Below are 15,360 nucleotides of genomic sequence, written 5' to 3' on the forward strand. Positions count from 1 at the left end.
AAAAAATGGAATAAATAAATTAAAAAGTGTAGTGATATGTGGATCCAAATGAGCTGTACTGAAGACATTTCAGCTCTTATAACCTTCCCTTTCTTCTTAGTCAGGATTCTGCTGTAAATAAACATGACTCTAACTGTATGCGCAAGTGGTCTCATTTCCTGCCGCAACGTGACATTTCCTTTATTATTATTATTATTAGTGCTGTTTGCTAAAGAGGACGTGACTACTGCTACACTGTAAAATGATATGATCAGTGTCATGACACATTTTACATCGTTACATTAACTCATCACAATAATTTGGGCAATTGAAACTTTTTTGTTATATGAAATGCATCTTCATTTTTAAAGCCGGTTTAATGTAGTTTAAGTCCAAATTACTTGTATATTGATTTAGTTGATTATACCTAAAATATTTAAGGTAGTTAAAAAACGAAATATATCATTTGTTTTTGCTACTGCTGCTGCTATTATTATTATTATTATTATTATTATTATTACTCATATTTGCGGGTTCCATGTTTCGACATTAAATATTAAAATCCCGCACCGTTTGTTTCACAGACATGCAGTATTTTACAGCTCAGCAGAATCTGAGCACAATCATCACGAGCCTAATAACTGGACGGTGGTGACGTCACAGAGGTGAGTGACCGTTAGGAGTGCTGGAGAAAGAAACCGCGGGAAATACATTCACACAAACTGAACGGTTTGAGATGAGCATATATATACACCTCATCTTTAATCTAAAAAAAAAGGTAAGGTTTTGTCTGCTAAAAAACCCTCGTTATCGCGAATATGTTGAACCGAACTGTTTGGGGAATGATAGTTGTACATATTGGCCTTCTCATAAGGAGATTGTGACGGTTTTCCTCCTCTTAATTTTATTCTCGTACATTAAGGCGCTTAATGTTTGAATTGAATTTTTGGTACAGTGTGCCCTTCCAGCTAATTACGTTCATTATTACGTTTTAGAAGTTATTAGAGAGCTGCTGTTTAAGGTGCAGTGGAATCTCTTTATGAGGTTCACTTTGTGACCACACGGTGGCGCTGTAGCCTCACTGCAGCTCACTGACTCGACCAGCAGCTGCCTCGGTGCACAGCTCTGATTCAGTGCGCTTTCATTTTTTATGATTTCTATGATTAGAATAAGTATAATGATATTGTGTCACTAAAACCAAACGTGAGTATGGAAAATAACCAATAGGTTTGTGTTAAGATTAAAAGCTATATATATCGTAAACATCTTCTAGAATGTCCTCCTAAGGCAAACACCTTCTCCGTAATTAACCCTTCAGTTTATTGTCGCGTGAGCGCTAGGTTGTGACGTCACTTCTCGTGGCAGCAAAAATGGCCGCTCATTCATGTGACGAACACTGCTTGAAAATATGATCAAAAAAACAGCTTGGAATATAGCTTTTTTTTTTTTTGGATTGAGGATTTAATATGATTGACATTTTGAGAAGTATCAAACTGTATAGTTGTCTCTGCATATCAATTAAGGTAAGGACAAAGTATTATAACACTCCAAAAAAGATACACGTCACACTTAAAATAATAATTTTAACCCTGTTAATCATGACCTATTAATATTAGTGACAAAAAATGTGTTTTTTTTTTTTGTTTTTTTTTAATAAAACCGTTTACTGAACCTTTGAACAAAATATATAGAAGAAAACCTGTAAAACGTTTGCATACAGGTTTTATGTTATATCAGACTATATATCAGGCTATATCATATAAAACAATACGTTTTACCCTAACTTAACTTCCGGTAGACTTCCAAATAGAATCAATAACAACAGCTAAGTAGTTCCTCTAGAGTAGATTATTTTTGGTAACAAGCAAAATATGTTTGCTGCGGAAATCAGATTTACTGAAAATGCAAATTAATTCTCTGCCAGCAGAAGGTGTTTTAAAGTGGGAGAAACCCAGTAACTGCTGTAACTTACACAAAGCAGCACTGAGCTCACAAACGCTGCTTTATCAGGCATATAACAAGCAAGATGAAATGAAAATGACATTGAAAATTTAATAGACTAATTAAAGATAGCCTTCCTTCAGAAATACAGTGATATAAAAACACCCGCGCCGTGTTTTGATTTTTAAACGTGCAGTACTGCTCATGTTTATTCAACGAAGCCTTTTGGAAAATTGGTCAGTTTTGATATTGTGAGCGCCACAAATAAATAAATGTGTGGGAAACACATCCCACAGCACAACCACCTGAGCCCAACTTCAGTCTAGTCATCACCTTAACTTTAACTGTGTTTGTAGACTGCGCCATAGCCAGACTGATAAACAAACACAGACCGGAAGTTAACTTAGGGCCAGGCGCGTGTGCCTGATGAATCCATATATAATCTGAAGAACCTTCTTTCATCACAAAGAACATTTTGTGAAACAGAAAGGTTCTTCAGATGTTAAAGGTTCTTTATGGAACCATTTAGACAAAAAGGATCTTCTATGGCATCGTGAAGCACCTTTATTTTTAAGAGTGTATATAGATAGATAGATAGATAGATAGATAGATAGATATACTATAGATAGATAGATAGATAGATAGACAGATGATAGATAGACAGATGATAGATAGATAGATAGATATACTATAGATAGATAGATAGATATACTATAGATTGATAGATAGATAGATAGATAGATAGATAGATATACTATAGATAGATAGATAGATATAATATAGATAGATAGATAGATATACTATAGATTGATAGATAGATAGATAGATAGATAGATAGATAGATATACTATAGATAGATAGATAGATATACTATAGATTGATAGATAGATAAATATACTATAGATAGATAGATAGATATACTATAGATTGATAGATAGATAAATATACTATAGATAGATAGATAGATATACTATAGATTGATAGATAGATAAATATACTATAGATAGATAGATAAATATACTATAGATAGATAGATAGATATACTATAGATTGATAGATAGATAGATATACTATAGATAGATAGATATATAATAGATAGATAGATAGATAGATAGATATACTATAGATAGATAGATTATATATATATATATATATATATATATATATATATATATATATATATATATATATATATGCAATTTGCTGCATTTTTGTTATTTATTTGGGAAAAATGTACAATCAAATTCTGTTATGTTATGATGTCATTTTAAGAGATTGTTTCATATAACAGGTATAGAACGTGTTAATATGAGTTGTCGCTCTATTACCCCCTAATAATGTCTTAGTTAGATTATTAAAATCCTTTTTTTATTAATGCTCTTTAGTTTTTATTGTAGGGGGTATATTGTGGGGGCTATGTTCCTCTGAAGTCTGATGTATCATATCTGATCATATCAAGTAAACCTAGGGTGCCTTTAGTGTTCATCCTGAAATATTAGTAACGATATAAAAGTTATTCTCACGTTTACTTGCTTTATAAAATCAGCATGACGACGTAGCACTCGATCCAAGGTGGATGTTTTTACAATTATACTAAAAGACCTTTTAAGTTGCTGAAGTGTAGGCATGTAGTAGATTGTGTACCGTCTCATCATACAGTCCTTAAGCTCCTGGCACTGTAGGGTTAATCTGCTGGCCTTTGAATCCTCCATCAGCACGTCAGGGCTGTGGGTGAGGGGGGTTATAGGGGGTCGTTAAGGTCAAGCAAGTGTTAGAGAGACGCTGCGGCTGTGGAATTTCGGGTCCACCCCTGTTCACGCATTGGCCAGAGCACCCAAAGGCTCTGCAGTCGGGATGACTGCGCTGGATTCCACTGGGACAGTGTGTATTGTCAAATGTTATCTGTGGGAAAAATGGCTGAGCCTCAGTGTAACGTTAACTGGATGGGGAGTGTGTTGAATGGAAAGAACAAATATCATTCACTTAAGTGTTACATTAAAGGAAAGGAAAGACAGTTGTTCTGTAATAAAGCACTGGAGCTTTTTCTTAGCAAGGCTAGTTTGTTTGCTTCTAATGCTACAGAAAGCAACTGGTGTAAGCAGCACCCTTCATAAAGCGGGTGTAGAGTTACTGATGAAGGGCGGCTGTAGGTGGATGCTTTGATTAGAGGTGTCCAGCGCTCCTCCCCCCGACCCTCAGGGCTTGTTTGAATAAGGTCCGCGTGCCCCTGTGTGGTGCCCCGGTGCCCTTTGACCCCTGTGTACATTCCACATGTATTCTGTGAAATGAAGTGAGGAATCCCTCTGAAGTTTAGTTAATGGATCGAGGAGCTACTGAGGAACACATGGGTTGGAAAGTATACTTTGGACTTCTGGCTCTCACAGAGCGCGCCGGCAGTTGAAAATGATTGGAGAAGCCCAATACATTTGGGAAGGTAATGCATTATATAGACATGGACTAATTTATAGGATATGTATTTTTAGGTGCTGTGTATGATCTTTTCAAAAGTTGGTGTAACATTTTAATACGCTACTAAAAAGAAAAAATCACAAGTAGGCTATGAACTTTATTGGGTGGTTGTAACAATTAATGGAATTAAAAAAAAACTTATTTATTTATTTATTATAAGAGTTATTTTCTTTTTTCGCATTTTTTGTTTTTTTGTTTAATGGGGTATGTATAAATTCATTGAAAATTTTCAATTCAAAAAAGGTTTTTTTTTGTTTTGAAGGTTTTTCTTCAGATTATTAAAATATTCTTTATAATAAGGAGTTCTTTTCAGAACTGTTCACAGAAAGGTTCAATATTGTTTATATTGATTTTTCTTTATAAAAATTTCCAGACAATATAATATAATATTAGATAATGTATTTATTAAGTTTATAGAAGTAATTTACACTGCACTTAAAATGAAGGTTAAAGGGTGATTAAACATCATGACAAAAATGAAAGAAATTCTATAATTGAATCAGGTAGTTAAAAATAATTTTAAAACATTTTTAATCATTTAAATCATTTTAAACCCTAAAATCCACAACTGCATTCTCCAGTTAATTATCTTTATATTTGTAGTGTGTTTATAAAATCATACAAGTAATTTACATTGCACTTAAAATGAACTAAGGTTAAAGAGTGATTAAAAATCGTGACAAAAATTAAAGCAATTTAATAATTCAAGATTCGTTAACTTAATAATTGTTATTCACTATACCAATCAAAACATTGGGGTGAGTAAGGTTTTAAAAAGTACCACTCTATTACTAATTACTTATTAACACTAATTCAGCAAGGTTGAATTAAACTGATCCAAAAGTGACAGTAAAAATATTTCTATTTTTATTTCAAATAATTGATTTTCTTTTCAGCTTTCTAGTCATCAAAAGAATCCTGAAAAAAGAACAACATTTCCACAAAAACTATTAATAATAACTATTTTTTCAGGATGCAAATCAGCATATTAGAGTGGTTCCTGAAGGAACACAAATTCAGCTTTGCCATCATTGCAATAAAATATTATTTTTAAAATACAACACAAAAGAGTTATTTGAAACTGTAATAATACCTGACAATATTTCTATTTGAACTTCATTTCTGATGCAGCTTTGGTGAGCATAAGAAACGTCTTTCAAAAACACAAAAAAATGGAGTATGGCATGTGACACGTCAGGACATATCAACTTCCTAAAAGAATTTCATGTCAGTTAAATACATTTAGATTACCAAAGACCAGTTGATTGTTCTTGAAATAATAAATAAATGTTGTCCTTTTATGCTTTTTTAATTCCATCTAATTCCACAACCATCAGTTCTTCTGTTTATAATAAACAAGTATAATATGTTTGTTTTTTCCCCTCACAAATACTGAAATGTTATGCCAACCAAATGGCTTTGTGACTGAAGGACGTGGGGTGAAGGCTAAATGAGCAGAAAGGTTCTTGGTGTGAATGTTGTAAGCTCAGAATACGGGCTGGAATCCCCCCTCCATACAGAAACGCTGTGATGTCTGCTGTCACGTTCAGCTCGAGGTCTCCCGGACCACCACCCACACACCCGCTTTGGGCTGGAAAGGGTAGGCAGCACTTCTTAAGGCAAAACAAGGGGGGAGAAGGGTGCTGGTAAACTGGAGGTCTAGAAGGTCTCAAGGGACTCGCATCCCGTCCGTGTCACCACCCACTGTGTTCACGATAGAAGAGCCTCATCCATTAACCTTCTGCTCGGATCAATGACTGTCTATCAGCGCTGCTTCTCCCTGTTGGGTGATACATGAGGAGAGAGGCATGGGATGGAGAAGAAGAGGGTAGGCAGGGAAAAGGTGAAAGGGGCAGAGGAAGAGGGAGGAACATTTTTTGGAGGAAGGGAATTGGGGGAAAAGGAAGAACAATAACAAAACTCTAGCTCCCATGTTTGAAAGGTTTCCTGTTCTCGGTGGGAAACACCGCTCAGGTACGACTTCTGGAGAGCAAACAGGAAGCATTTCAAATCAATTCAAAGGTGAAAATGAAATAAATGTGTTCGAAAAGTCCAAGTTTTTGATTTAATGATTAAAAAAGTAACAGTTTGGGGTAAGATCATTTAGTCTTTTTAAAAAGAAGAAATGTAAAATTTGTGTGACTTTTGGAAATGTATTTTTTGTTTGTTTTTCAAGGGCTGGATCTGATCTGAATGATCTAAACTAAACTCACTGAGCATAACATTTTACAAAACACATTTAAATACTGAAGAAATAGTGTGATGTAAAAAATAAAACACCTTAAGTAACTGGTAACATTTAAATTAACATGTTTAGGTCACAAATATTACTTGATGTTGTTGAATCAGACTAAATAGATTAACTTATAACAGCAAAACTAGTTTTATGGTTAAATCTGGTAGATTAAAAAAATAACATTTTACAAAACAAATTTAAAAACTGAAAAAAATAGTGTGATGTAAACAAAACACCTAAAGTAACTGGTAACATTTAAATTAATGTGTTTAAAGACTAAATAGATTAAATTAAACTAGTTTTATGGTTAAATCAGGTTAAAAATTATTTTAAATAATGTTTTTAATCATTAAATCGTTTTTAAACAGCAAGAATTAAACCTTAAAAATATATTTTAAATGCTGAAACTACAACTGCGTTCTCCAGTTAATTATCTTTATATATTTAGTGTATTTATTCAATCAAAACCCTAAAGAGAGATATGTGATGACACCATCTTAAATGGAAAATTACAGTTTGACTCCATAGAAATTAAAAATAATTTCTACCAAAGGAAATCTTTTTTAAAAACTGTTTTTAATGAAAATGTCTGTATTTTGCTGTTTTTATTTGAAGCAGTGTAGTCAGTTACATGTGCTTTATATAATGCAAATATGATTCCATCCTTTCTGTGTAAATCTGTTTTTCTGTTTCTAATTTATCTTTATCATTTTCCTAGATTCACAAATAATTATTACTATAATTATTATCAAATTTATACTCCAAAAAGTTTTTTAAAAGCCTTTCTTTTGTATTGTGGAATTAAAGGTGACATGATGACACTAATGAAATCCATATTTAATACAATTCGACCTGTTTTCTGAATAATTTAAACACATTTCTGAATCATTCCTTGAGAATTACGTCAGCTGTAATTCTGTTGATAATTCTCCGAATATTAAACACAGAAAACAGTAAATAACAGGCATGTTTTAGAAATACCTACACAACTTAATTTCCTCCACAAAATTAGTTTTCCTATCTTTGTGTTTTATTGCTTTAATTTGATTATGTTTTAAAACATGTTGTTATTCAATACAAAATAAGAAAACATGATTCTTGAATTAGAATAATGATTTTTTTTTATAACAAAATACATTAACTAACAAATGGGTTTACAAATTAATAAGCACTTTCATTATAACCATTTTTTATGTTTCGATTAATGTAGAATGTTAAAATTGGACATTTTCTCTGTGAATATATACTACTTTTAAAAATGAAGCAACAAGCCTTACTGTTGAGGTTTTCTGTGCATGTTTTTGAGTTGCACATCAACCCTTGAACAGCATTGACATGATGATAACCTTTCAAGAGAATCCACCTACACAGACGATTTATAGAATGCAACATATGACAGCAGAAATGGTTTAAAAAACACTATTTATGAACTTATACATTTGGATTAAAAAAACATAATTGAAAAGCCACTGATCATTTTGGAACTTTTATTGTTTGATAAAACAAAGAAGCAAGGTGTATCTCTGGAGTCAGTTATGATTTTAGATGACCGACAGAAAGACAGAGGCAGAACATCCCTTTTAGTTTCCCTCGCAGTCTGTTGAATGCATTGCCCACATCAAACACTTTTAACAGAGTAACCGCACAATCAGATCCCTTCAGATTTGGGGACAGAGAGAGGGAAAGGGGGGGAAACGGGCCCATTCTCACTAAACAATACCATTATTTCAGCTCCCTTGGCCAAGAATGCCACATTTCACAGCCCACTACCCTCCTCCAGATGTCAATCAAAGCTCAAGCGCCACCCAGAACCAGCCCTGGTTCTGCCCACAAAATCTCCCATTATCAGTGTAGAGTCTTATGAGAGAAAGGTGCATATTTATCTTTAGCTATGTCGTTGGATGTATTAAAAATAGTGTTTTTAGTTAGTTAAAATTTACTTTTTAGAGATCAGTGCATTTTCATTTTGTAAAGCTCTAAATAAAATGTTACACTCAGTACTCAATATACTAATTATACTCATTTGTTTTAAGGTAAGTTGTTGCAAACAATTTAGTTTAGTTACATTTTAAAAAATAAAAACGTTGAAAGTTAGTCAACTAAATTTGTTTATTTAAATGTAGCTAAAATAAATTGATTGCAACCACTTACCTTGAAAAAATGTACTAAATTCATTTTTTAGTGTATTAATGAATTAAAAACAGCCCTGTAGCAATGTCAGCTAAAGAAAAAATAAATGTAAAATGTGCAGCTGAATTAGATGTTCCTCATGGCTTTTTAAGCAAATCTTGATTTGATTTCTGATCACAGTTATAGCTGATATGAAATATGTGAGCCAATGCATTAAATGCATTTTTCTTTTTATTTCATTTAAATGCATTTTTCTATTTGCTTCATTTCAATCTAATTTTATAATGTGAATCAGAGTTTTCACTGGCATGTTTACATATGTGATCATGACACACAAAATTAGATGTTTTATTGTGCTTTGACACATCATCTTTTGAAATGGTGAAATGAAATTAAACATTTCTGTTCATGTGACTATTTACATCAATCACGTAAAAATATTCATATAAAACCAAGAGCCTGTACTTTCATTTAGTTCACATCTCTGTGTAAAATCCTACAGCATTTCAGACATTGCATTAAAACTGCTAATAATCAAGAAATACTATAACAATGAAATGAGACTGTAATCATCAATTATTCTAACAGATGTATATGAGCGGTAGTATCATGCGGGATTAGAGCGGACGGTGATTTTGTGAATGAGACACTCAGTGCGTCGCGTATTTGTTGTTCAATTAAAGTATGCAGCGGCGGTATCAGATTAGCATCCAATCACAGCACGAGTCACAGCGCCGAGGAGCTGAGGTTTCAACCAATGGCCGGTCGCACGGCAGAGACTAGCGCAGCAGCGGACCAATCAGCGCCGCGCATGCAAATGAGGCATTTGCTCCGGCTGGATCCAGTGTTGCCAACTTAGCGACTTTGTCGCTAGATTTAGCGAATTTTCAGACCCCCTTAGCGACATTTTTTGGAAAAAGCGACTAGCGACAAATCTAGCGACTTTCTTGGACAAACCTTATTTAGTCTCTGAGACGCTCTGGTACTGCCGCACGAGCGCGCGCCTCTCTCTTTGCATCTGCTCTGTTAAGTGAACACAGAGAGGAGCAGCACTTTCAGTTAAAAAAAGATATTCTGTAGCTTCTAACTCTATTTTACATGCGAGTATAGCCGAAATCACAGCACAACCATTGTCTTAATCGTATGTGTATTTCATTTCATTAGACAATGTCGTGAATAGGATTTTAGTGTAGATTAATATCTTTGAGAGCTGGTTATGTATTCTTAATGGAGCGCGTTTCAGTCATTATAATATTCATTCCGTTGTTTTGTCAGCAGAAACATTAAAATATAATAATAAAAACAGTTTTATTGCGAATTTGGCTGCATTAAAATGCAGTATGTAAACACAGGGAGGCAAGAAAATACGACGCACTTACGTCATGAATATGCTAATTGGCGTATGACGTCATCTAGCGACATTTAGCTACTTTTCAGGCGGGGTTTAGCTACTTTCCATTGAAAGAAGTTGGCAACACTGGCTGGATCTGAATGTCAACTAGTCAAAGATGGAGTCTGACGCTGGAAGGCCGTGACGCCGCGCGTCTTTACATTCGTTCGTTTATTTCGCAGAGCCGCGCGGTAAGATTTTAACTTTGCGCTCTCGCAAACGGAGAGTCTTAATGCATTTACCGTTTGAAAAAGGACCGAGGCCGAAGGCGTTCAGGTTTTGCACCTTTAACTCAACTTTTCCTCCTCTCTCACTCTCCCTCTGCATTTTTTTTTTCTCTGACGGAGTGTCCCTCCCTTGGTTCGCTGCCATTCATGAATTTGGGGTTCACTGTGTGCTCTTCATGCTTTTGGGATGATTGGGCGGAAATGGCGGGAGCTGTAGGGCGTAAAGGAGAGTTTGGATGGATGGGACCAATGCTCTCGCCTCATTTTCATGCGCATCAGCACCGTGTGCCATCAGACCCGGGGTACGAGATCTCTTCTGGAGCATGCAGCGATTATATGCGCAAAGGTTTGCTTTCTGAGGAAACAGAGAAGTGCTAGACGTGTTTAAATGAACGCGCTGATAGTGTGCTCAGGTACGATTTACGCTTTTAAACGGTGTGATTTTGAGGTAAACACATCACCGTTATTAACTATAAATTCGTTGGTCTGCCGAACTTGAGTTGGGTTAGTAATGCTTTACATTTAATCCGAATCAAAACAAACACGCGAAAGCGTCGAGGGCGTTTAATTCGACTTAATTCCATTATTAACTCTATCAGAATGCATCTAATGCGATTGTTAATTGTTGGAGAATTAAGAAAGGGTTAGACAGCGATTCGTAAAGTTTGTTATGATTATCAACAAGTTTTCTGAAAATGCTAATGCAAATTAAGCAACCTGTTAAAAGCGTTTTCTTTCTTTTATAATTTGCATCGCTGTAAATCAACGTGTTTAAATGTGTTTTTGATGTTTTGAAAACGATTTATAAAGTCGCATAATTTCCTAAACTTCACATGGTTTCCACTGTCCTGGAAAACTAAATATTAGGGAATTTCAAAAGTGATTTCCAGGACTGGAAAAGTAAAACGCTATTTCAAGTCAAATAAATACTTGTAGTGTTTGAATTTTTTTAAAAAAAAAATCATAATTTAGTTTATAAAACGCTGGAAAAGTCATGGACAAATCATGAAAAATGTGGGCACCCTGAATTAAAATTGTCATTGGTGTTTTGCACATATATATATAAAAAAGCAAAACAACTGCCTCCCTCTGTTTTTGTTTTCATTTTGTAAAGTTTGTTTCGATTTTACTTAATCTTACGTAACTATCAAGGTCTCTTAAAAAAAAGAAGAAAAAAAACGTGTTGCAGTTTTATGAATACTGTGATTCTCTCTGACATGTTCCCAACTCACTCCTGGAGAAAGTTCAGTTGAATCAGAGAGACATCCATTTAAAAAGTTAGCTTTTTATTTAATTGCACTATTAAAACAAAAACTAAAAATTATTTTCATTGCATAAAGCAGAGCCATACAGAGACAAACCATAAAGGAAACATAGGAAAGATGTGCTTATTTTTGTAAGAAGTGGTTTTAATTTTTATTTTGCCAAGCCTTCTTTTAAAATTTGTTTAGTGGATGTAGCCAACATTTTGTCATAGTTTGTAGGTTAATTATTTGGTTGTGAGTAATATGTAATTCATATTTAATGAATTGTCAGCTGCTCTTTCCTTTGATTTTCCAACCAAATGTGCATGAACTGTATAAAATCAAATATACATAAATCTTAATGCAATGCAAATGGTTAAATGTAATGAGGGGAAGGATTGTATGGTTATATTGGACCATGTTGTTTGTCCATTGCCCTTTTCTGTTGTACTACTGGCCAATCAGAAGAGCAGTGCAATATTAAAAGGGCATTGGCTGATAGAACCAGAGCCCTCCACCTCCCTCCATTGCCTTCACCTCTCACCCCTCTCCTGCTCTGACATTATTTAACATGTGCAGACATGGAAAAACCATGAGAGCTGACACACTGTACAAATTTACTGCAGACTGTAAACGTTTACAAACTTGCTTCAAATCAGTTTCAAGAAAGTATTATTATTTTGCATTTATTATTATTATTATTATTATTGGCTCATAACATATTGTAAAAAGGCTATATATTTAATTGTCAATCATATTTAATTATTTTATTACTATATTATATTAATATAGGAATAATAGTGCTGTGGCTGCATTTTATTGTTTTATTTATGTATATGCCGTTTAACATTTTAAATTATTTTTAAACAGGAAATAATTTGAAAATAAAATACAGTAACCTTTAGTTTTCAATGTCCTTATTACACCTTACATGTAAATTAGTCAATTATTAATAATTACATGTAAACCTTAATCCTATCCCTATAGTAAGTGCATGTTGTTAATTAATATTACTCAGTAATTAAATGTATGTTACACTGTAACAGACACCTGAAAATATGTGATTATATTGTTTTTAGTTGTTCTGCTTGCATTTTGATTTAACTGTAACTGCTGATTTATAAATAAAATTAACAGTGTAAATAATTTTTAAACTGTTTATTTGGAAAAAAATTGTTAGTAGTATTGTTTTAATAGTAATATTGTTGTTTACGGTTTTAAGTTGTGGCTGCATTATATTGTATTTGTTTGTTCTTATATGCCTATGTTAATCATTTTTTGTATTGACAACAATTAAAAATGATATTATTAGTTTTTTTTTAATGGATATTCTTGCTGATAAGGTGGAAGGTGACAGTAGAAGTTAAAATGAGGGGTTGAGGGCAAGCAGTGGGTGGTTCAGAGAGAAGATGGCTGTCCCTCTGTCCACGTGCTGATTGTGCTGTGAGGTCAGCTGCTCTGGCCGATGTTGCACTACTGTACCATCCATTCTAGCAGTGCAATGAAGGAAATTGTCATAGCCATTTAGCCTCTGATATGCTCAGCGCTCCACGGGACCCTGGGAAGCAAGTGCCAGATCGCTCAGGTATAAGCCCTTACTTAGAATGAACCTCCAGCTGTAACCGGTGCCCACGCATGTGTTTGAGAAATAAAACCACTAATTCTTTTTGACTTCAAGAGCTGAGTTTCAGGCCTCGTTTCTGTTTCGGCGGCCCGATTGCTTCCCGTCAGTTTGTTGGCAGTTATTCAGGCTCTAGGCTTCGTTTGGAGCTCACAGCCGAATAAGGTCACTGGGTCCGGAACCCTCCTTGTGATCAGGTCAGTTGGCAGCGGGGATCGAATGTTTTCCGTTGGAATGCCAGGGAGGCAGTCCAGGTGTTGGGGGATGGTCAGGAGAGGGGCCCAGATAGCTAAACGAAGTCTCTCTCTGCATCCTGTGAACTATCCTTTGAACATGAACTTGTCGTGAATCAACCCCACGGCTCTTGATCTATGCTACCGGGCCTATATGGTGAGCGAGGCCGCTACACAAGGTGTCTGATACTTGCCTCACCGTAAACTATACAATATGCTGTTGTTGAACCTTTGTGAAAGCTGAAGACTCCATAGGTTACTCTTAGAATCATAACTCACAAGAAACACTAAATGTAAAGGTCTGTAAACATGTCTATCAGCTCTTATTGACTAAAAAGTCGTCTCTGCGATTTTCCAAAATTTGCTTCATCAACTCGTCTTTTTTTTAACACCGAGGCAGTAGAGTTGTTTAGTAATAACACCTGGGGTGAAATCTTCACCCTCGTTTATCCACCTGAGGTGGGAAACTCTGGATTCACCTCAAGCACCATCCAGTAATGAACTGCAACTTGTCGAGGCACGCTTGCAAAGCTTCGCCGGGAAATAGTGGACATGCTGAGGAAATCGGATAGGTGTCTGTCGGTGCTATCATATTGGACAACTTCAAAATAACACTTCCTAAAGGAGCTTTTCAGATGCCTTTGAAGAACCATTTTGGTTTCCTGAACCTTTCAGTGTAGTGGTTTTTTAATAAGCTAAGTCATTTTTTTTAACGTAAATTGTGAAGAACATTTTTAGAGTTATCTAAAAGGACCTTAAAAGAACATTTGATTACTTTTAAAAAAGGGTGCTTGGCACACAAGGCCATATAGAATGAACCATTTTTGGTTTCCTGGAAGAACCTTTCAAGTGAACAATTTCCTACAGATTCCATTTTCTTCTTCTTGAGGGGGGGGGGGGGGGGGGGGGGGTGTGAAGAAACATTTTAATTAATCTAAAGGACCTTAAAGAACATTTGTCCAATAGAAACGTTACATGGCTGTGGAAAGGTTCCGATACTATAGCCAGTACAAGACCTTATAATTTTCAAAAAAAAAAGAATTTCTCATTGTGGAATGGAAAGATTCCATGGATTTCGAAAGTAATAAATTTTTTCAGAAAAAAATGCTTAAAACTAAAGGTTTTTATTGCATCTATATGGTTTCATGAAGAGCCTTCAACATCCTGCAATCTTGCTATGGCACAAAATGTTTTTTGATAGTGGAAAAAGGTTCTCTTTAGATTATTAAAACCGTTCAACCAAAACTGGTTCGTTCAATGGAATCACTGCAAAAAAAAAAAACAACAACTTATATTTAAGAGTGAAAAAACCGGAATGCTTTATACTTGCTCATAATCTGCTAGTCTGTTATATTTAAATCTGGAGTCACAACTGCTTTTTTGGTATGGAGTAGGAAGAAAAAACATTTGTGTGCGTGTGTTTGGTTCTTATAACAGTTACCCCTTGTTTTCGGCTTGATTGTTGACCTGTTAGAACATGAGGGCAACCCCAAGTTAAATTACCACTGAATTGCACTGTATAGTGTGTGAGTTTCGACTGAATCCAGTTTCACTTGAAGGTCACTAAAAAGGGTCAAAGACCACTTGAGTTAAACATTAAGTGTAATTAAAGCTTTAATTGACTCAAAACGTCTTATAGGCCTCAGGATTGTCAAGCTGCCAGAATGCGGATGTGAAACCGTCCATAGGAGGTCTGGTGTCTTAAAACCACTGCATTAAAATTGTTTATACATTATACCAAATAACATCAAAGGGTCTTTAAGGGTATTGCACAGGAAATAGCAAGTGCACACAAGACTTCGAGCTTCAGCACAGTGGGATTAATGTAGAGAAACCTGTTTGATTAGGTCATGTTGTCCTGATCAAAAAGTCTTCAGCTGTCAAATCTTC

At 34.8% G+C, this 15,360-nt stretch overlaps 1 protein-coding gene across 2 annotated transcripts in view; it reads right to left on the bottom strand.

Annotated features, from left to right (window-relative positions):
* The window catches only part of LOC109054485 (cytosolic purine 5'-nucleotidase), a 595,585-nt gene that overhangs the window by 564,311 nt on the left and 15,914 nt on the right, over nucleotides 1–15,360 (bottom strand). The window lies entirely within an intron of this gene.

This window comes from Cyprinus carpio, chromosome B10, assembly GCF_018340385.1.
Source record: "Cyprinus carpio isolate SPL01 chromosome B10, ASM1834038v1, whole genome shotgun sequence".
Classification (NCBI taxonomy): domain Eukaryota; kingdom Metazoa; phylum Chordata; class Actinopteri; order Cypriniformes; family Cyprinidae; genus Cyprinus; species Cyprinus carpio.